At 43.0% G+C, this 23,765-nt stretch overlaps 1 protein-coding gene and 1 pseudogene across 11 annotated transcripts in view; one reads left to right on the plus strand and one right to left on the minus strand.

Moving 5' to 3' along the window:
• The window catches only part of SAMD12 (sterile alpha motif domain containing 12), a 321,606-nt gene that overhangs the window by 147,611 nt on the left and 150,230 nt on the right, over positions 1-23,765 (minus strand). The gene's annotated exons all lie outside the window — the stretch shown is intronic.
• Positions 19,611-19,729, plus strand: LOC133376013 (5S ribosomal RNA; annotated as a pseudogene).

Genomic DNA, 23,765 nt, shown 5'->3' on the forward strand with positions numbered 1-23,765 from the left:
CTGCTCCCACTAGGTTTTACAGTAAAAAGGGGCGGGCTTTGACTAGTGTTGTGTGCCCGTTTTCAGAAGAGAGAGGTGGCGATGTATCAGAACTGGCAGAACAGTGAGTGTATTTCTACCCATAGCGTTGCAACTGGCTGCAGTTCTGAGTTTAGTGTATACTCTATGACTACCCCAGGTCCAAAGAAGAGTGCTGCTAAATTAGAGCAAAGACCCATCAATTCCAGCATCCTGTTTCCCACAGTGGCCAACCTGAAGCCTCTGGAGCCAGCTCGAAACCCCAAAAGAGGCGGACTCCTCCACAGAATTGTTGTGGGTGGTGATACCATGCCTCAGGAGGGATTTAATACTGGGAACGATCTATCGTCCCCCTGATCAAAATGCTCAGGGAGACCTTGAGATGAGATATGAAATTGAGGAAGCAACCAAACTAGGAAATGTGGTAGTAATGGGTGACTTCAACTACCTGGACATAGACTGGCCACGTATGTGTTCCAGTCACGACATAGAAGCAAAATTTCTAGATATTCTAAATGACTATGCCCTAGACCAGTTGGTCATGGAACCGACCAGAGGGACGGCAACCCTGGACTTAATCCTCAGTGGGGACCGGGACCTGGTGCAAGATGTAAGTGTTGTCAAACCGATTGGGAGCAGTGACCATAGTCCTATTAAATTAAACATACATGTAAATGGCCAATTGCCAAGAAAATCCAACACGGTCACATTTGACTTCAAAAGAGGAAACTTCACAAAAATGAGGGGATTGGTAAAAAGAAAGCTGAATAACAAAGTCCAGAGGGTCACATCACTCGAAACTGCTTGGAAGTTGTTTAAAAACACTATATTAGAAGCTCAACTGGAGTGCATACCGCAGATCAGAAAAGGTACCGCCAGGGCCAAGAAGATGCCAGCATGGCTAACAAGCAAAGTCAAGGAAGCTCTTAGAGGCAAAAAGTCTTCCTTCAGAAAATGGAAGTCTTGTCCGAATGAAGAAAATAAAAAGGAACACAAACGCTGGCAAAAGAAATGCAAGAAGACAATAAGGAATGCCAAAAAAGAATTTGAGGAGCACATTGCTAAGAACATAAAAACCAACAACAAAAAATTCTATAAATACATTCAAAGCAGGAGACCATCTAGGGAGGCGATTGGACCCTTGGATGATAAGGGAGTCAAAGGTGTACTAAAGAACGATAAGGAGATTGCGGAGAAGCTAAATGAATTTTTTGCATCTGTCTTCACAGTGGAAGATATAGGGCAGATCCCTGAACCTGAACTAACATTTGCAGGAAGGGATTCTGAGGAACTGAGACAAATAGTGGTAACGAGAGAGGAAGTTCTAGGCTTAACAGACAATATAAAAACTGACAAATCACTAGGCCCAGATGGCATCCACCCGAGAGTTCTCAAAGAACTCAAAAGTGAAATTGCTGATCTGCTAACTAAAATATGTAACTTGTCCCTCAGGTCCTCCTCCGTGCCTGAGGACTGGAAAGTGGCAAATGTAATGCCAATCTTCAAAAAGGGATCCAGGGGGTATCCCGGAAATTACAGGCCAGTTAGCTTAACTTCTGTCCCTGGAAAACTGGTAGAAAGTATTATTAAAGCTAGATTAACGAAGCACATAGAAGAACAAGCCTTGCTGAAGCAGAGCCAGCATGGCTTCTGCAAGGGAAAGTTCTCTCAGGAACCTATTAGAATTCTTTGAGAGTGTCAACAAGCATATAGAGGTGATCCAGTGGACATAGTATACTTAGACTTTCAAAAAGCTTTTGACAAGGTACCTCACCAAAGACTTCTGAGGAAGCTTAGCAGTCATGGAATAAGAGGAGAGGTCCTCTTGTGGATAAGGAAATGGTTAAGAAGCAGAAAGCAGAGAGTAGGAATAAACGGACAGTTCTCCCAATGGAGGGCTGTAGAAAGTGAAGTCCCTCAAGGATCGGTATTGGGACCTGTACTTTTCAACTTGTTCATTAATGACCTAGAATTAGGAGTGAGCAGTGAAGTGGCCAAGTTTGCTGACGATACTAAATTGTTCAGGGTTGTTAAAACAAAAAAGGATTGCAAAGAGCTCCAAAAAGACCTCTCCAAACTGAGTGAATGGGCAGAAAAATGGCAAATGCAATTCAATATACACAAGTGTAAAATTATGCATATTGGAGCAAAAAATCTGAATTTCACATATACGCTCATGGGGTCTGAACTGGCGGTGACCGACCAGGAGAGAGACCTCGGGGTTGTAGTGGACAGAACGATGAAAATGTCGACCCAGTGTGCGGCAGCTGTGAAAAAGGCAAATTCCATGCTAGCGATAATTAGGAAAGGTATTGAAAATAAAACAGCCGATATCATAATGCCGTTGTATAAATCTATGGTGCGGCCGCATTTGGAATACTGTGTACAGTTCTGGTCGCCTCATCTCAAAAAGGATATGATAGAGTTGGAAAAGGTTCAGAAGAGGGCAACCAGAATGATCAAGGGGATGGAGCGACTCCCTTACGAGGAAAGGTTGCAGCATTTGGGGCTTTTTCGTTTAGAGAAAAGGCGGGTCAGAGGAGACATGATAGAAGTGTATAAAATTATGCATGGCATTGAGAAAGTGGATAGAGAAAAGTTTTTCTCCCTCTCTCATAATACTAGAACTCGTGGACATTCAAAGAAGCTGAATGTTGGAAGATTCAGGACAGACAAAAGGAAGTACTTCTTTACTCAGCGCATAGTTAAACTATGGAATTTGCTCCCACAAGATGCAGTAATGGCCACCAGCTTGGATGGCTTTAAAAGAAGATTAGACAAATTCATGGAGGACAGGGCTATCAATGGCTACTAGCCATGATGGCTGTGCTCTGCCACCCTAGTCAGAGGCAGTATGCTTCTGAAAACCAGTTGCCGGAAGCCTCAGGAGGGGAGAGTGTTCTTGCACTCGGGTCCTGCTTGCGGGCTTCCCCCAGGCACCTGGTTGGCCACTGTGAGAACAGGATGCTGGACTAGATGGGCCACTGGTCTGATCCAGCAGGCTTTTCTTATGTTCTTATGGAGAGCTCATATGTAAGGCATGAAGGTAGTACTGTCCATGTTCTCCAGTAACTGGTATCCAGTGGCTTACAGCCTCTGAACCTGGCTGTTCCATATAGTCTTCTTCCCTGATTGACATGGATAGCTCTGTCTTTCATGCATGTGTCTAATCTCCTTTTAAAGCCATCAGCATGTCTTGTGACATGCACATGTGTTTCCCCTGCTCATGTCTAAGGCAGGGATAGGGAGATCTTTTATTTACACTTCTTCACATAAAGACAGAAACCAACCAACATCTTGACTGTTGGAGGCAGAAATCATCATCATCATCATCATCATTCCACCTTTCCTCTAAGCAGCTCAAGGTGGCATACAAACATGCTTCTCCCCTTCCCAATTTTATCCTCACAACAACCCTGTGATGTAGAGTAGGGTGAGCGACAGTTACTGACCCAAGGTCACCCAGTGAGCTTTATGGCTAAGTAGGGATTTGAACCCTGGTCTCCCAAGTTCCAGTCTAACATTCTAACTAGTACACCATACTGGCTCTCTACACCAGTACACCACAGCATGCCTGTGAATATCAGTTTCTGGGAATTGTAAGCGGAGAAAGCGCTGTTACACTCAGGTTCTGCTTGTGGTCTTCCCATAGGCATTTGGATGGCCACTGGCCTGATCCAGGAGGGGCTCTCCTTATGTTCCCATGTTAATCCACCCTCTACATCTTACTTTACTGCACTACTGTGCAGTGGATAACTGATACTGGAAATGAGCCGGGCAGGGGGGAAACTGCTAAACAAAAAAAAGCAGAGAACAGTGAGGTAAGGCAGGGAAAGGGCTGAAATTTGCATCCTTCCACCTTTCCTTACCTGTGAACAAGGAATAAATGCACATGGGTGCCCCATCGTGTTTAGTTAGCCCTAAGGAAATATATTGGATGCAGATCACCCTTCCCTTCTATGATCAGAAAAATATATTTCTCCTATGTTGTACTGTTCACGCAAATACACCACTTGTATGAGCAGTTCTCTGTGTGGGTGAGCAGGTGCAGGAACATCTGCACCAGCTCTAAGAATAAGACACTCGCTCTTGAGAAAAAATTGAAGGAAAAAGCTAACATGATGCTGCTTCTTGCTTGGAGGAGCACTTTCTAAATATGTAACGTGCTGACGATATGCCAATTATTGCAGGATAATTATGGGTAGGGGTTAAAAAATGATTGATTTTAGCAAGACAAATAGCCTCCAGGTCAATCAATGTTTGTTTTCAGGGAAACCTGGACTTTTCCCACCTGCCTCTCAACTTTGAGTGTGTGCACACACATGCACATACGCACGCCCGAAAACTGGATAAAAATGTAAACAGCAAATTAAAGATATGATTAAAAATTAAACAGTTTCTGCAGAAGGCGTCAATGGTATGTGCTTATTAACTTACATATTATAGTGTGCTGGCACAGGAACGTCAAATTGGCTGCTGAAAAGGCTTCCAAAGAGATAATATCTGGGTTTCAGTAGTCAGACCCTCAGGCTTAATTACTGTTTGGCTTTAAAACTTTGAGTTCTCTGAAGCAGTAGAATACCTGACTTCCACTGCAGTAATTGATGGTGTGATGCCCTCAGCACATATTGGTACTTAAAGAGGGTTCTAATGTGGCAGATTTATTTGTTGATGTTAACCATTTGCTTTTGATTCTTTTTTAGCTGAACCTGAATAGTTGCATGAACTTTGCTTTCATTCGATAACGTTTGCCCAAAATTTCTTTATTCTACTTGTTAAGTGATTGGTATCCCATATTTCACTGCATAGGCACACAATTACTTAATTTTGTGAATGAAACTCAACTTGGATAACAGATTACCAAATTATCAAATGGAAATTCCCATGAAAAGGCCAGATGGGGGGGAATTAATTTCTAATCTAACTCTATAATATTCTTGTAAACTGCCATGCCATCACGCATGGGGGTGGGGCGCGGTGGCAGGACAGCAAGCAAGCAAGGCGAGGGAGTGAGGGAAGAAAGGATGGCAGGAGGGGGGAGGGTGAAAAGGGGAAGTGGAAGGCGAGCAAGCAGGCAAGCAGGAGGTGGGGAAGGGGGAGCAAGTGGGAAGCAGGGGAGTGAGTGACTGAGTGGGGGGAGGGAGGGAGTGGGTGAGCAGTGGGTGAGTGGCGGGGAAGGGCAGGTGAGCAAGCAAGCAAGTGGACAGTGGGGAGAGGGTGAGCGGGTGGGTGGCAGGCAGGGGAGGGAGCAAGTGGGAAGCAGGAGAGCAGTGGGGGAGGGGGAGCAGGCGGCCTGCCAGCAACAATGTGGGAGGCAGGTAAGTGGTTGAGGTGGGGCACCAGCAGCAGCAGCAGCCTGGGCAGTTGGGAGATCGGTAAGCTGCCTAAATGGAGCAGCAGTGAGTGCCTGGAGGCCTATTTGGGGAGTTGGCTAGGATGGGCCATTTTGGGAGAATGGGCCATACCACTTCATTTTTTATTGCTTCCCCACATTAAAACATGCACACAACTCCCTGCAAGGGTCCTAACTGCTGTGCTGGTTTTCTCTCTGTAGGAACATTTAACGTAAGCCAGCCTTCCCCAGCTTGGTGTCCTCCAAATGTTTTGGGCTACAAATGGGCCGATGGGAGTTGTATTTTAAACAGCTGGAGGGCACCAGGTTAGGAAAGGCTGACACAAGCATTCAAAAACCGGATTACCTCTCCTGCTGCCTAAAGTGGTGCAGCATGTTTTAGCACCTTAGCCTGTCGCATGTATGCACCAAGGTTATCCATAGGCTGAATAGGATTATTCAATGTCAGATGCCCTTTGCATGAAACCAAGTAGTCAGTGCAGTCATAAGAGGTATGTTCGGTTTTAATATGCAGGGACAAACCATTCATTGTGGTCAGAGTATCAGAAAAATAAAAACAAAGCACAGGATTGATAAAACTACTTAATTTAGCCCAGTTTGGCCATCCTATCTAAGTCAAACATGGAATACAAGTGCATTGAACATGCAGACACACATGCATATGGTCGTTATTATTATTAAACAATGATGACAAAAACCTGCAGAAAACAACCCTGAATACTACAGCTACAATTCAATAGAAAAAGCAAAAAATCGGCAGACAATGAAGAATACTTGAGGAATACTAAATGCAAATGGTAGCTAGAAATACAATAGGGAAAAAAAGTAGACAGAAGATCAGAGAAAAGGAAATCAATGCAAAAGAGTCCTTCTGTGAAAGAATAAATATTTCAACAGCAGCAGGAGCTTGTTATCTTAATTGGGGGGGGGAGGACTTAGGCTGCAATCCTAACTATCCTTTCTAAAGAATCTCACTGCCCTCAGTGGGATTTAGCTGTTGGCTAGACATGGACAGCAGAGATGGGGAACCCGTGGCCCTCCAGAAGGCATCTCCAGGTAGGGCTAGGATAAGCTCCTGCCTGGAACCCTGGTGAGTCACTTCCAGTCAGTGCCGATGGCATTGAACTACATCAGGGGTGGCCAAACTTGCTTAAAGTAAGAGCCACATACGATAAACTTCAGATGTTTGAGAGCCGCAAGACATGAACAAATATTACACACATGTTTTTATTGTTACATGCACATTTGTATTAGTTTCAATAATCACAAAGTACACATGTCTATACCAAATGTTTTCAAAATCCTGAATGATTATTGTTTTAACTATATTGAGCATATTTAATACGGTAATGAACTACGGAAACATCTAAGAAAAATATGCAAATAAAAGGGGTAAAAACAGATATTTTAATTATATTTATTTGTCTTAGTAAATATCTGGTCAAAACATATATATGTCAAAGAGCCGCACATATATGTCAAAGAGCTGCATGTGGCTCACGAGCCGCAGTTTGGCCACTCCTGGGCTAGATGGACCAATGGTCTGACTCAGTATAGGCAGCTTTTTATGATCCTAGATACAGAGCTTGGAAAAGTTACTTTTTTTGAACTACAACTCCCATCAGCCCCAGCCAGCATGGCCACTGGATTGGGCTGATGGGAGTTGTAGTTCAAAAAAAGTAACTTTTCCAAGCTCTGCCTAGATACTGTTGGACTCCACTCCCATAAGCCCCAGCCAGCATGGGCAAAGCTCAGGGATGATGGTTACTATAATCCAGTAACATTTGGAGAGTCGCAGGTTTCCCACCCCTGTTGTAGAGGGTCATGCAGTATTTCTTGCCCACATCGCAAATCTGTAATTAGTTAATCAAGATCCTTACCCATTATAAAAGTGAAGACCGTGATATTTAATAGCTGTGTAAGATCAGAATCCCCAAGCTGGATATCTATTTAATCAAGACATAACTGAAGTAAGAAAAAGCTACATTAAGGCAAGTCCACAGAATCAAAATGCCATTACCGTGAAGTTTTATATGTAGTTATGTATTAAGATCACGTTTATGCCTGGGGCAAAGAAGCAGGTACAAGTAATTGCATACAAGCTTTGTCAGTAAAGAACCAATATAGGTAAGGATCTAATCACTAAATTTCTACTGTTGTTCATTAAGGTGGGATGCAAAGAAATTAAAGTATTTTTAAAAAAGGATTTCCAGGGCAGGATAAGTGTGATTTGTCAGCCGCAGAAAGGAAAACCCAGGAATATACTGAGAACCAGAGGCATTGGCCCTGCTCCAAAGAGGGGTGATTTACATGCAGTTTTCTTGAACTTTTTACATGCACAAGAAGCTCCTTCTCTAACAGCAGGTGGCTCAATCCAGGAATCCACATGGAGCCTTCTCTCTGGTGATGGATTTAATTTAATCGTATTTATATCCCAACTTTCTTCTAATGAGCTCATGGTGGTGGTACATGGAGTTGTCCCTGGATTCTCTTGTGAAGAGTTGGGGTGGGGGCACAGTCAAGACACCTATTGATCACCATTAGGGAGGGGGAAGACTATATCCATAATAGCCTGCAAAGGATTGGAGGTGATGGTGACTTGTTAGAGCTCACGACATAACTCCATAGTAGATGTAGGATTTGAAGATACCCCTCCCACCGCACCAATGCATGTGAAAGAGTGTATGAGGCGGGCTGAGAGTCTTGCAGGCTAGCTCTGCCCCCAACATACATAGCAGCCATGCCCTGCACCATCTGTGCTTTTGCTGACATGCGAAGGCGCTCTGTGCATGCACTGATGTATGCATGTAGAGACCCTTTAGCCACTGGCTGTACAGTGTTCAGTGGGGGTTGGTTGCCACTGTGCTCATCTGATGGGGGTTGGGGTAGGCAGGGCTAGCCTGTAGGACACGTGTGTATGTGTGTGTGTAGTCTGGACTCTACGTTAGACTATTATAGAATCCAAAGTAGCTCATTGTTGGCTCAATGAGGTCACAAAGTGTGGTTTACAGCCAGCCATGGTTAGCATGAATATCAGTGAAGAAGTAACAGCACATTATGGTTAACATGGAAAGGGGAAGGGAGGGAGATCACAATAAATAAACTGCAGCTTGTTTGTCTTTAAGCTTAAAGTTGGATTCCTGCATTGAGCAGGGGGTTGGACTCGATGGTCTTATAGGCCCCTTCCATCTCTATGATTCTATGATTTCAAGCTGGGGAGGTGCAAGCAGCAAAAGACAGTGTGTGCACATTTGAGGAAAGGTTGCAGCATTTGGGGCTTTTTCGTTTAGAGAAAAGGCGGGTCAGAGGAGACATGATAGAAGTGTATAAAATTATGCATGGCATTGAGAAAGTGGATAGAGAAAAGTTCTTCTCCCTCTCTCATAATACTAGAACTCGTGGACATTCAAAGAAGCTGAATGTTGGAAGATTCAGGACAGACAAAAGGAAGTACTTCTTTACTCAGCGCATAGTTAAACTATGGAGTTTGCTCCCACAGGATGCAGTAATGGCCACCAGCTTGGATGGCTTTAAAAGATTAGACAAATTCATGGAAGACAGGGCTATCAATGGCTACTAGCTGTGATGGCTGTGCTCTGCCACCCTAGTCAGAGGCAGCATGCTTCTGAAAACCAGTTGCCGGAAGCCTCAGGAGGGGAGAGTGTTCTTGCACTCGGGTCCTGCTTGCGGGCTTTCCCCAGGCACCTGGTTGGCCACTGTGAGAACAGGATGCTGGACTAGATGGGCCACTGGCCTGATCCAGCAGGCTCTTCTTATGTTCTTAACAGGGGTGGAAACTGCAAGACTTGTTTAAGCCATACACAGTTCCTGTCTTCTGGGTGTGATTCAATGAGCAGAATGTTGGATTTGGGTTCACTCAGTTTTGCTGCTCAGCTATAGTCCTCTTCAGGCATTTTTCTTTCCAAGAGAGTAATACTTCATTGAGTGATCAGGGCTACATGTGTTAATCGCACCCCACCATCTCATCCCCTGATGACTCCATCTCTGTGCTGTCCACACACTGGGGGAAAGTCTGAAGGAGAAAGCCTGCCAAATGCATGTAGGCTGTCCACATGAGCCGCACAGTATTGTGGTTCACAGGAACAGCCTATACACATCCTTCACCCAACATGAGGACAGAATAGGGTCATGGATGTCTGTCCAAACAGGACTTAAGATGCTCAGTAATGACCCTACAATTCAGACATCCAAACTGTGGTTTAAGCACTCACTCGCTGGATTGTCACCTTGTAGTTGTGAGTGGGCTTAAGTGTTCCATGAACCCTGTGAGCAACGCTGTTGGGAGTCATGTACTCACCCATGGCAGTAAGGGCAAGGGAAAGGAACCAGATAAAGAATGATCCAAGAATGTCCTCAACAGCAGAACAGGCGGAGGATAACAATGTGTATGTTACAAAGGCTGTGAAGGTGGATGAAGGCTGCAGCAGATAAAATACTTCCAATATTTGTATCCATGCCATTGGATCAAAGCCTTTTTCTGTCAAGATTATGTGTTGATCGTTGTACACAGATCTCTCCACATAAAACAAATCCACGCACAGATGTCTCCCAACCAAAATAAAATAAAACAAAAGTCCTGAAGTGGAGATTGGCGAATGGTGACAGGGGCAGGACTGTGAAATCCGGAAGCCCCTGGTCATGGACCGGCACATGGGCAGTGGATATAGATTCAGTCGTCCTGGTTCAATAACAGAGGTAGTTGAGTAGTTTGGCAGCTATATGCACAACTGAGCAGTCCTATTCATGATCCAATCTGCTCACCCCGTATGGGGCGGGGGCTAGAAAAGGTGCCCCAAACATAGTCTGCCTCATTTCTCCCTGACTGGATTACAGTGTCCAGTGGGGTCACCACTTAGCTGTCGCAAAAGGCAACTGAATTTTGGAACATGGAATATACCGACATTGCTGGTCAACGCAGATAATGAATGTCCTGAACGCAGGACTGCCATCATTGTGAGGGTGTTGAGACGTATTAATATTGACATAGCAGCACTCCAAGAAACTCGAAGAGCAGGAGAAGGACAATTGAAGAAAAATAAGGTTACACCTTCTCCTGGAAAGGACTGCCTGAACAAGAATGACGAATACATGGAGTAGGCTTTGCTATTAAAAATAATATTGTGAAGCTCTTATCAGAAGTTCCTATTGGCATTAATGAACGGCTCTCAACTCTCCGGTTAAAACTTGCCAAAAAACAGCAGGCAACTATTCTAAGTGCTTATGCACCAACATTAGATGCTGATGAAGACATCAAGGAAAATTTTTATACCGCTGGACACCATCTTATCAGAGACACCTAAGGAGGGCATGATTTCGATTTATGGCCAGAAACCATTGAGAAAGAAGGAGTTGGCAATAGCAACCTGAACGGAATTCTACTTCTGACTAAATCATAGAATCATAGAATAGTAGAGTTGGAAGGGGCCTACAAGGCCATTGAGTCCAACTCCCGCCTCAATGCAGGAATCCAATCAAAGCATTCCTGACATATGGCTGTCCAGCTGCCTCTTGAATGCCTCCAGTGTCGGAGAGCCCACTACCTCTCTAGGTAATTGGTTCCATTGTCATATGGCTCTAACAGTTAGGAAGTTTTTTCTGATGTCCAGTCGAAATCTGGCTTCCTGCAACTTGAGCCCATTATTTCGTGTCCTGCACTCTGGAACAATCAAGAAGAGATCCCGGCCCTCCTCTATGTGACAACCTTTCATGTATTTGAAGAGTGCTATCTTATCTTATCTTATCTTATCTTCAGTCTTATCTTCTCCAGGCTAAACATGCCCAGTTCTTTCAGTCTCTCCTCATAGGGCTTGGCTTCCAGTCCCCTGATCATCTTTGTTGCCCTCCTCTGAACCCGTTCCAGTTTGTCTGCATCCTTCTTGAAGTGCGGAGACCAGAACTGGACGCAGTATTCAAGATGAGGCCTAACCAGTGCTGAATAGAGGGGAACTAGTACTTCACATGATTTGGAAACTATACTTGTGTTAATGCAGCCTAATATAGCATTTTTGCAGCCACATCACACTGTTGGCTCATATTCAGCTTGTGATCAATGACAATTCCAAGATCCTTCTCACATGTCGTACTGCTGAGCCAAGTATCCCCCATCTTATAACTGTGCATTTGGTTTCTTTTTCCTAAGTGTAGAACTTTGCATTATCCCTGTTGAATTTCATTCTGTTGTTTTCAGCCCAATGCTCCAGCCTATCAAGGTCCCTTTGAATTGTTTCTGTCTTCCACGGTATTAGCTATGCCCCCCAATTTTGTATCATCTACAAATTTGATAAGCATGCTTTGTACGTCGTCATCCAAGTCGTTAATAAAAATGTTAGAGCACTGGGCCCAGGGCCGAGCCCTGTGGTACCCCACTCGTTACTTCTGTCCAGTTTGAGAAGGAACCATTGATAAGCACTCTATGAGTACAATTCTGGAGCCAATTGTGGATCCATCTAATAGTTGTTCTATCCAGCTCACATTTAGCTAGCTTGCTAATCAGAATATTATGGGGCATTTAGTCAAAAGCTTTGCTGAAGTCGAGATATATTATGTACACAGCATTCCCACAGTCTACAAGGGAGGTTACCCGATCAAAAAATGAGATGAGATTAGTTTGGCAGGATTTGTTCTTCATAAATTCATGTTGGCTCCTAGTGATCACTGCATTGTTTTCAAGGTGCTTACAGATTCACTGCTTTATAATCTGCTCCAGAATTTTTCCAGGGATTGATGTTAGGCTGACAGGTCTGTAGTTTCCCGGTTCCTCCTTCTTGCCCTTTTTGAAGATAGGGACAACATTAGCTCTCCTCCAGTCATCCGGCACTTCACCAGTCCTCCATGATTTCGCAAAGATAATAGAGAGTGGTTCTGAGAGTTCTTCAGCCAGTTCCTTCAATACTCTAGGATGCAGTTTATCGGGCCCTGCCGATTTGAACTTGTTCAAAGTGATTTGGTATTCCTTGACCATTTGTCTATCAGTCTCAAGGTCCAATCCTGATCCTTCATGTTTCCCGGGAGGGTCATAGGCCCTTTTTTGGGAGAAGACTGAGCAAAAGTAGGAATTGAGCACTTCTGCCTTTTCTTTGTCATCTGTTGTCATTTTGCCATCCTCATTGAGTAGCTGTGCCACCATTTCTTTTCTCTGTCTTTTACTATGGACATACCTGAAGAAAGCTTTTTTGTTGCTTTTAGCATCCCTCACTAGGCTCAGCTCATTCTCAGCTTTAGCCTTCCTGACACCATCCCGGCAATTCCATGATACCTGCCTGTACTCTTCCTTTGTGGCCTGGCCTTCTTTCCACTTCCTGTATGTGTCCTTTTTTGTTTTCAGGTCATCTCTAAGCTTTTTGTGAAGCCACACTGGCCTCTTCTGCTGTTTCCACCCTTTTTTCCTTTTTGGAATTGCTTGCCATTGCACTTTTAAAATTTCCTTTTTTAGAAACTCCCACCCATCTTGGACTCCTTTTCTCATTAGGGTGGCTTGCCATGGAACTGTACTTACAATTGTTCTGAGTTTATTAAAAATCAGCTTTCCTGAAGTCCAGGGTGCACGTATGGCTACTCTCAGCTTTTGCTTCTGTTAAAATCAAGAATTCAAGTATGTTGTGGTCACTTTCCCCCAGAGTTCCCCTAACTGCCACTTCATCCACCAAATCATCTCTATTGGTTAGAATCAAGTCCAGGATAGCTGATCCTCTGGTTGCTTCCTCCACTTTCTGTAGGAGAAAGTTATCTCCAACACAAGGCAGAAATTTCTTGGAGGGGCCGTGTTTGGCAGAATTTGTCTCCCAACAGATATTGGGATAATTGAAATCCCCCATTACTACTACATCATGCCACCTTGAAACATTGGCAATTTGCTTTTCAAAAGTTACATTCTCATCTTCGGAGCATAATAATCTTGTTATGACAAGCACACTCTTTCACCAGAAAAATAAATTTAAAACATTGTGGAAGCACGCTCAGTCGAAACACTGGCATCTTCTGGATTACGTAATTGTCCGTGGTAGAGATCGTCGTGATGTACTCCTCACTAGGGCCATCATGAGTGCTGCATGTAGAGCCAGGAATGTCTCCTGCCTGAAACCTGGAGAGCCACCTGCCAGTTAGTGTAGACAATACTGGGCAGATGGACCAATGATCTGATTCAATGTTAGTGGAGCAGTGAATTCGCTCCAGGATTTAGTTCAAACTTTCAAGGTGGTGTCCAAAGTGGTGAACACCTCGAAAGTTTGGACTAAAACCCGGAGCGGATTCACTGCCCCACTGACATTGGAGCCACCAGCTTCCACTGAGTATAAGGCAGCTTCCTATGTTCCAAGCAGCCTGTAGAGGATTTGGGAATGTGTACTATGCTTACCTGTCAAACTCACCATGTCAGAAATCACACAGTACCCTGGACCTCAGGACAGGTTCTGGCTTATTTGTTATTTGGAAAGTCAGTGTGGTGTAAGAGTATTGGACTAGAACCTGGGAGACAGGATTCTAACCCCTGTTCAGCCATAAAGTTCACTGGGTGACCTAGGACCAGGCACAATCTCTCAGCCTAACCTACCTCACAGGGTTGTTGTGAGGATAAAATGGAGAGGGAGGAGAAGCAAGTACGCCACCTTGAGCTCCTTGGAGGAAAGGTAGGTTATAAAAGTAAAAATAAAAATAATAAATAACTAGCCAGCCATTTTGCGTATATCTATTTTTACCATAGACCAGAAAACCCTTCCAGGAGCGCCTCCTGTGAGGGAATGTTAAAACGTTTAATGTGGCCCCAGTTTTGAGGATGGGAGGAGGGTGTCTGCCAGATCTCTCTCCAACCCCATTAAAAACACACACACAACCCAATCCTCAGGTTTACAGGTTTTATCCCACGGCCATATAAACTGGATTTCTGCCAAGTACACAGATGAATCCAATTTAAGCATCTAGCACTGTATGTACAATCCCATATGGTGGGGAGACGGCACATAAAGAGCTGTCATTTAATCTCTCTCATGCTGCAAGAGCCAAGCGACACAAGATGAAAATCAACAACTAGTAGGGGGGGGGGAATAGAGAGAAGAAAGGAAAGGGATGGGATGCATTTCCCTTCCTCCATCTGTACTATTAAGCTGCAGGGCATATTTGACAGGACTGTATTATAACTGGGTTCAGAACGGTATTTAGGCAAAATCAGGGAGGCGTTCCTTTTCTTGTATATTACATGTTGGGTCTGGGACAAAAGTGAAAGTTCACAAGCCTTATTTCCCAATTAAATATTTTCTTCACATCACACAAGTTTGCGGTCCGGTGGCAGGTTTGCCAGCTGTGCCAATTCAAATGGCAAGTATCACTTGGGTCCTGATTTTGAATGTTCCCCTTCATTTACACACAGGGTTGCATTGCAACCCTGCAAGCAGTGAACACAGAAAGCCGCCTTTTATCGAGACAGAGCACTGGTCCATCTAACTCAGAGTTGTTTCCTCTGATTGGCAGTGGCTCTCCTGAGTTTCATGCAGGCATCTTTTTCCACATGTACCTGGAGATGTCGGATATTGAACCTGGGACCATTTGTACGTGAAGCACGTACTTTGCTACTGAGTTATAGGCCTTCCCCCAAGAATCTTGCTCCTCCTGGCAGTGGTGGCTAGTGGCTCCCTGTCAGTGGGGCAGTGGGATCCATCCCGGGTTTTAGTCTGAACTTCCAAGGAGCTGTCCAAGCAACCGGCCACCACTTCCTGGATATTATACCAAGGAGTAGGAAAGAACATAGGAAGCTGCCTTACTCCGTCAAACCATTGGCCGATCTAGCTCAGTACTGCCTACTCTGAATGGCAGTGGCTCTCCATGGTTTCAAACAGAGGTCTTTCCCAGCCCTAGATGGAGTTGCTGGGGACTGAATCTGGGACTTCCTGCATGCAAAGCATGTGCTCTACCACTGTAGATGCAGCTCTTCCCTGAAGGCTGAAGCCCCTGTGGGGGTTGAACAAATTCCTCTTCTTGATGTGCTAGTTTATTACTTGCACACAGCATTTTACAGAAGTGAGCATTCAAAAATATCATGCACATACACACCCCTGCCGTTTTTAGTGACACAGTCCAGAATTCTACCGCCTCATTCTGCATAATGTATCAAGTGATTCCTGTGGAGCTTTACACTCCCAGGACTGAGGTAGCAATCTGATCTCATAACTGACAGCGGCTTTGTAAGATGCCTTTGGAGGTTCTGCAACAATTTGCACTGAACAGGTGCGCAGAAAATCTAATTAGCTGCCTCCTATGGTTTTCTCACCGGAGGAGAAAGGAGTCGAGTTAAACCTTGCCAATCCTTAGTCCTTCAAAAATGGCAGGAACAAGTGGCTGATGTTCTCTTTAAGGAGCCACAGCCCTTTAAAAAAAAAAGAGCATGTCACTTATACTTGGGTGTTTTGCAATGGATTTTCTTCCCAAGATGTAGACAACCAAGGACAGAATTTTGTTTTTTAATGGAAGATGAGCTATTGGGCAGAAAGTTTGCTCAGCCCTGTTGTTAATGAAGGAATTAAACTTCTTTTCCTGCAAATTCTTTTATTTTTCTTTCAAATGTGTTATCTCTAAATGGCAGTTCTGGGCATTGCTCCATATAAGAAATATCGTCTTGTTCTTTTTTAACACACACACACACACACCACACACACACACACACACACACACTTTGTATATATGTGCCAAGAGGAGAAAGGGCATGGGAGAAAAGATGTTCCTAAGCCTGGGAAGTTGGTTTCGATAATAAAAACACAAGTAGAAAAGTGAAAAGAAATGGAACAAGATGCGAGTCTTTGTTGTGATAGAAAAATGCTTGGAATGTGGGGAAGGGCTGTGGCTCTGTGGCAGATCATCTGCTTTGCATGCTGAAAGTCTGCCTCTGCTTTGGCATCTCCGGGTAAGGCTGGGAGAATCTTCCTGTCTGAAATTCTGGAGAGCCACTGCCAGTCAGTGTGGACAGTACTGAGCTACAGGGACCAATGGTCTGACACAGTATAAGGCAGCTTCCTACATTTCTAGTCCTCACCAGAGTAGCCCTATTGACATTAATAACCCTAAAGTAGTCATGTTCATTAACTTCAATGTGTCTACTCTGAGTAGAACTAGCACTGCACACAACCCAGAGTATCAAGCTCTACTGCACAATAGACAGAGGCTGAAGGCCAACACAAGGGAAGGCCAAAGATGTGAGCAGGAAATTCCACCTGTGCAATTCTAGCGCCAGTTGGACAACCTGTTATTTCTGTTCCTGATACCACCCTCGAATGTGTTTTTTTGTGTGTGTGTGAGAATCTGTTGCAGAACACTTTTAAAGGTCTCTTGGGGCTATAAAGCGGGATATAAGTATCCCTAAATGAATAAGCAAATGTTGGGGTTAAATTAAAACCCCCAGTGTTTGTGAAACTATAGTTCACTTGTCCTACCTAAACCAGCTTGGGCTTTTGGGAAATAGAACCAAAGTGGCCTTTATTTGACTTTTGATATAAAATGTCGGTTTATTTCCTGGTGACCTGACCCTTACCTACATTCCAGTGGCTAGCATAATAAAAGCCGGTTTAAGCTGGAAACTTCCCTACTATGCATTTCTTGTATCACATCTATGCTTATGACCTTACTTATTGTTGCAAATGTGCCTTGCATAGAAATGTCAAGAGCTGTTCCGCTGCCCCACAAACCTTGACTTGTAAAACCCTTTGATATGTAAGCGAAGTAATATCATGTCTGTCTCCAAGTTAAAGGGCGCCCGGTTGCAGCTGGGCCTCCCCTCAATAGTTGCCTTTGTCTGTTGCTGCATAGTGCTTATCTCAAGGACATGCAAAGTATGCAGACATAGAGTCTGAGAGATAGTCTTGATGTTTCCACTTTTGTCCTTCCCCCTGTACCCCTTTACCTCCTTACATATGCCCCAAAGCTATAACAGTTAGCAATTGCTTCTTTTGTATTTTATGACGTGAGCCCAATATTGTAAACTTTGGGGTAAACCTATATAAACCCTTGGACACCAATAAACGAGGTTCCCATGCTGACCTGCTTCGGCTTGTAAGTATTGGGTCCCCTTTGCAAAGGTTTTCTTGTCTCGTGTTACTTGATCTCTGATAGTGGGTTCATTTGCACTCAACTCCGCACTCTTCCCGGGTGTAATAATCGAGTTGGGGTTGACAGGGCGACTTGCATGTTGGGTTTGGACCTAACACAAACATGTCAATTCTTGTACACGTAAGGGAATGGAACTCTGAAACTGGTCCTAAAACCCAAATTCCAAAACTGCATCCATACAGCTGAACACAAAAGACACAATCCCCACCACTCTCCCCAACAGCCTTTTGCAAAGTTTTCACGTTTTCTGTTCGCCTTTGGGGAGGGATCTTTATCATCCACCCACACTGATTTTGCAGTAGTATTTGCAGAAATAACTTCTAGGAGCATCTGATCTCAAACAAACCCACCACAGGAAAGATGCATCCTAGTTAACTATGCTGTTTTAATGGGCTTGTTTATTATATATTTTAAATATGTTTTAATGTAGTTGTTTTACTATGTATTTTAATTACAAGTAGCTGTATTTTTATAATTGGTTTTATGCTTGTTATTTTGCTGTTCGCTTTTATTTGTTTGTGAACCGCCTTGGTATTTCTTCCAAATGAAATAAGAAGTAGTATATACATCATCATCATCATCATCAATAATGCTGGCCCAGCTGAACACTGGCTTCACCGGGAGCCGCACACATGATCTGGCTGGGGAGCACTAGATCCCACAAACAGGCCTCCTGGGGAGTAGGCACTCCCTGTAGGCCTCCATGGTAATGTTTTTTACTGCGCCGGCCTTGTGGCCGGCAGAGATTCTGGGTGGATTGGGACCTGGGGGAGGGCTCAGAATGTGAGGAGAATCTCACACAAGTCCCCTCCCTGCGACTCCACCCCACCATGCCCCCGGAACACCCCATTTTCAGGGTTTTCACTAGCCCTTCATCCACCAGGCTGGCTGTCACTGGCAGATGCTTGGTGGCTCCGGCAGGCTTCTAGCGGTGCTGTAGCTCAGCTGTGGCAGATGGCTGCTGCTGGTGGAGGCTGCCAGCACCAGGAGCCTGCCAGCACAGTCAGGGGTCTGCAGCATCCAACTCCACCTTGCCTGGAGGAAAGGTGAGTTGGACTGCACGCTGTAGGGAAGGAGAAAACCAGGGTTCTTTAGGACTCCAGGGATTCCTATTGCCTGGTGTCCAAAAAACTCATCAATCACAATTCTGACTTCACTCATTGAACAAAAACACCGAAAGGCAGGACTAAAACATCTTACAGAAATCGCTTAGAAGGATACCTGCACATTTTGCTTCATAACTTTCTTTCTAGTAGGGCTACAAATTTACTTTTGAAAAAGATGAAATACATCAGTACTCCCTGTACCAGTATCTCGGTGGTCCCTGCTCCAAATTTTTCATCATCAACAGAATACCTTCACTTCTGCAGCTGCGGATAGCTGAAGTGTTATTGGCACTATATTACTTGCACCCTAATTCCATCCTCTGCCACCCTGTGATAAGTGTTTTACATTCTTCAAAAACAAGCCAGTCCAAACTTTGTGTATATATATATGCATGGACAAAGTTACTACAAACTTTCTCCAAAAAGGTTTATTTGTATTGTCATGTTTTCTTTCTCCACTCACGTTCTGCAGAGGTCCCAGCTAATGCCCTTTTAAAAATTAATGTTGCTCTATTCAAATAAAAGTGTATTGCTAATGGCTTTTATGCTTCATCTGACAGAACACCCTTCAATTGTTCATTTACACAGTGGCAGTCAACAGTGTTATGAAATACCTTTTATTGCCAAGATGTGTGAAGATCTAGAGCATCTCACAGAAAGAACGGATTTGTTGTTCATTTTTTTAATTTGACATGATCATAAAACACAGAATCCAGACTGGGATTTTTATGATAGGTCCAGCAAGAATTAATAGTTTGAACAATATTGGTTCCTCCTTCAGATCAATCACAACTTTTTTTCCCATCACAGTTCGCATTGATTTAACTGAAACTGATTGACTATGAATACATATATTGACATGTTTCTAACTGTGACCTTCAGGGTAATGTATTATTGTGGGCTTTGAAGTTAAAAACAGCCTTCATTTAAGAAAAACAGAGTTCCCACAGAAAATATTTCCACCTCTCTGATATTTACTGTTTAATAAAACATTTGAAAATATTTTGCCATACCTAAGAACAGAAGCCTACGGCCATACTACCCTGAACACGCCCGATCTCGTCTGACCTTAGAAGCTAAGCAGGGTCAGGCCTGGTTAATACTTAGATGGGAGACCATCTGGGAATACTGGGTGCCGTAGGCTTAGAGAAAGGCAATGGTAAACCACATCTGAATATCTCTTACCATGAAAACCCTATGAATATATCGAAAAAAGATGCACAGGGTTACCATAAGTTGTAATCAACTTGAAGGCATATAACAACAACAAGAACAGAAATGGATGTGAAATTTTACACCTATGGTTAAAATCTTCCAAAGAAATTTCATTTTAAATGGTTATTGTCTCTGTATTTGGTGCTTTGCCAGTAGTAGCTAGACAGACAAAGAGGTGTTCACCTAAGTAAAACCAACAAGGCCATAGCACATTATTAAACCACATGCTTTTGCATCCGGAGGTCCGTGGTTTACTCTCCAGCACCTGCAGTCAAAAAGATGTCAGGTAGAACAGCTAGAAAAGGTCTCTGCTTGAGACCTTGGAGAGTCTTTACCGAATGAGCAGAAAGTACTATGTTATTCCACTGATTTCCTCCCCCCTCCCTTTAGTTGCCCTTCAGTAGAACTTCCAGTGCATTAAAATAATACAATAAATCTATAAAAATAACTTCAAACAAGGAAGTTGAAGAACAAAAAAAAAAAATCACAGCGCAGGAAAATTCAGCAAAATTGATACAATTACAGCTCAGATCAGCTCATACTGATCTGAATGTCTGGGAATTTAAAAATGTCTTTTCTAGTGCGGCAATGAGGCCAAACATAGTGCTGGCAAGCTTTCCTGAGGAATTCCTTTCATAAGTGGGGTGCCACAACTAAGAAGACCCTCTTCCCGGTCACCACCTGCCTGCTATCAGAAACCAGGGGCGTGGGCAGGATCTAAAGGAGGGCATCAACTGACAGGGCATTTGATGGAGTAATGATCTGACTCAGCGACAGCCACTTCCTATGTCTCTGCTCTCATTCTTCAGTGCCTTCCAATGTTACATTCCTTCATTCCAATTCTTATTTTTCAAACACCCAGAAAGAGGCCAGGACACACATCTTTGTAAGATCAGAAGCATTTGATTTGAGCCAGAGTCTTGCATTTTACAAAGCTCCTGGCCTATGTCCAGACTTCAGAAGCATCAAGACCAATGTGCTTGCTGCAGATACACCAGGAATGTGTGAAGGGGAGATAAGCATCTCAAAACACTCAGGCAAGCAAGCACCAGGTAGACAAGTACCAGGGAGCTGCAACTGGCTGCAGCTCCCAACACATGATGCTGTGTAATGTGGATCAAGCCCCATAACAAAAGCAAACTCCTCCTGCATCACCTCCTCCTCCAACACACACACGTACACACACATTTGGCCCTGTTCTGGCTTTTCCCTGAATAAATAATGTTATAAACACTCAAATCTCCATCCTCTGAGCTTTGTATTGGAAAGTCAGTGGCAACATACTTTCAGCTAGGTTTGCCATTTTACCCTGAGATTCCCATTGTCCCACACCAGGCTTCCTAGATACCTCTGTTGGCTCAAACACCCCATTTTGTGCTACCTGCCAATATTGCCCGGAGAACAATAGTTACCTACCAAAGAATACTTGAACCAACCAATCCCATGTCTATCTAACTGCCCAAGGAACAAGAGTTATCAATGGCTAGCAGCCACAATGGCTATTCTCTGCCTCCTCCAGTTGCTAGAAACTGCAGGAAGGAAAAGCACTCTTGCGTTCAGGTCCTGCTTGTAAGCTTCTCATAGGCAACTGGTTGGCCACTGTGAGAACAGGATGCTGGACTAGATGAGCCATTGTCCTGACCCAGCAGGCTCTTCTTATGTTCTTGCCTATCAATGAATACTTCAACCAACCAATCCCAGTTCTATATATCAGTTATTATAGTACAGAAGGGGAACCCTGTGATTACCTCAGAAGTGTATCAGGGGTTCCTTAGTGAGAAGATCAACTACAATGGGCAAGATTTCCCAGTTTAACCGTTTTAAAGTGTTTTTAGCGCTTTTGTTTGCTGCCCTGAAATAAATAAATAAGTAACCGGTTCCTTGGCAGTCAAGTTATTTATTATTTATTATTTATTACTAGTATTTATTAATCGCTTTTTTCAACAATAGAACTCAAAGCGACTTACAAAAAGGAAGCAAGAACACAATAACTGAAATAGCTTGCAACAAAAGCAAACAATTACAAAACAATTTCAAGCAAAATAATACAACCATAATAGAAAAAATAACAAATAGCAAATATTACAACAACACAAAAACTATTTCCACACTATAAGTTAATTCAGAACTAATGGCCAACAGATCATATCCACTTTCCATTATGGACAACCTGAATTGTACTGGGGTCCTTTGGGAGGAAGACCAGAATATAATATAATATATAATATAATATACCCAGCCGATCACTGCACTCTGCAGGTGAGGGCCTCCTGCAGATACCATCTTATCAGGAGGTCCGTTCTGCACAACATAGGAAACGGACCTTTAGTGTGGCGGCACCTACCCTGTGGAATTCCCTCCCCTTAAATATTAGACAGGCACCATCCCTGTTATCTTTTTGGCACCCTTTGAAGACTTTCCTCTTTCAACAAGCCTTTTAAGTTGAGACCTATCCCAGTCTCTGTCTGTTTTGGAATTGCTTTTTAATATGTTCTTAAACCTTTTTTAAAAATGTTTTTAATCTTAGAAGATGTTTTGAAAGCTTTTTTAAGTAACGTTTTTGAAGATGTTTTGTTTTAATGTTTTAAAGTTTGTTTTTATGGTGTTTTAATGTTTTAGTGCTTTTGTTTGTCGCCCTGGGCTCCTGCTGAGAGGAAGGGCAGGATATAATATAATATAATATAATATAATATAATATAATATAATATAATATAATATAATATAATATAATATAATATAATATAATATAATATAATAATAAATTTGTTTTTATTTAGCAAAATTTATAAACCGTTTAATTAAAAAAAACCTAAGCAGTTTACATAAAATGATACAAAATATTCATTCAAAATAGCAGTACAGACTTTAAAAACAGTAGGCATAATAAAATTAACAAAATATAGGAAAAATCAATTATTTTAGAAGCAGTTCAGCACTTTATTTATTTATTTATTGCATGTATATGCTGTCCACTCACATAATATTCCATAGCATAAAGCATTAACCTGAAAACAGGGTATATGGCTATTCTCTATAAAGTCTTTGCCTGTAATGGTTGCAGAAATGCTTCCAAATGACAATGTACAGCTTATCTGCCAAATGACAGTGTACAGCATTCTATTGTACAATCAGAACAAGATGTAAGAAACCAAGGCCAACGGCTATGTTTGTTGCATATACACCATGAAGTGCAAGGGGCAGATAAGCACCTCGTAGCACTCAGGGACATGAACTGGACAAGTGGTGGTCAAGCACTGTCTGGAAGAATGGGAGTTGGGACATTTATATAACACAAATTTAGGCAGAGATATCCATCCATGTACAGCAGCAAAAGTAGTGTACATACATCCCAGGAAAGGAGGGACAGGATCAATATGCAAGGCTGAAATTTAGGAAATACAGAACTAAGGGTTGGCATCTAGGTTGAGTCACATACAAAGTTTGGTCAGGATAGTCATAAAGGAAGTGGCACTCACAGAAGTTAAATATTAGACAGGCGCCATTTCTGTTATCTTTTTGGCACCTATTGAAGACCTTCCTCTTTCAACAAGCCTTTTAAGTTGAGACCTTATCCCAGCCTGTGTCTGTGTTGGAATTGCTTTTTAATATGTTTTTAAATCTTTTTTTAAAAAAACCAATATGTTTTTAACCTTTTTTTAAAGATGCTTTCAACGCTTTTAAAAAAAATGTTTTTAAAGATGTTTTGTTTTAATGCATTTTAAAGTCTGTTTTTATGATGTCTTAAAGTGTTTTTAGTTCTTTTGTTTGCCGCCCTGGGCTCATGCTGAGAGGAAGGGTAGGATATAAATGAAATAATAAAACAAATAAGTTAAGGTTGGAGACCATCGAGGAACCATCAATAGCACTTGGTGGCATATTGCACTGGCATAAGTCAAAGGGAAATCTGGGCTCCAATGATCTTCAGCAAGCCAGTTTGTCAATATCATCATCATCGCCATAATCAC

The sequence above is a fragment of the Rhineura floridana genome, chromosome 1, assembly GCF_030035675.1.
Source record: "Rhineura floridana isolate rRhiFlo1 chromosome 1, rRhiFlo1.hap2, whole genome shotgun sequence".
NCBI lineage: Eukaryota > Metazoa > Chordata > Lepidosauria > Squamata > Rhineuridae > Rhineura > Rhineura floridana.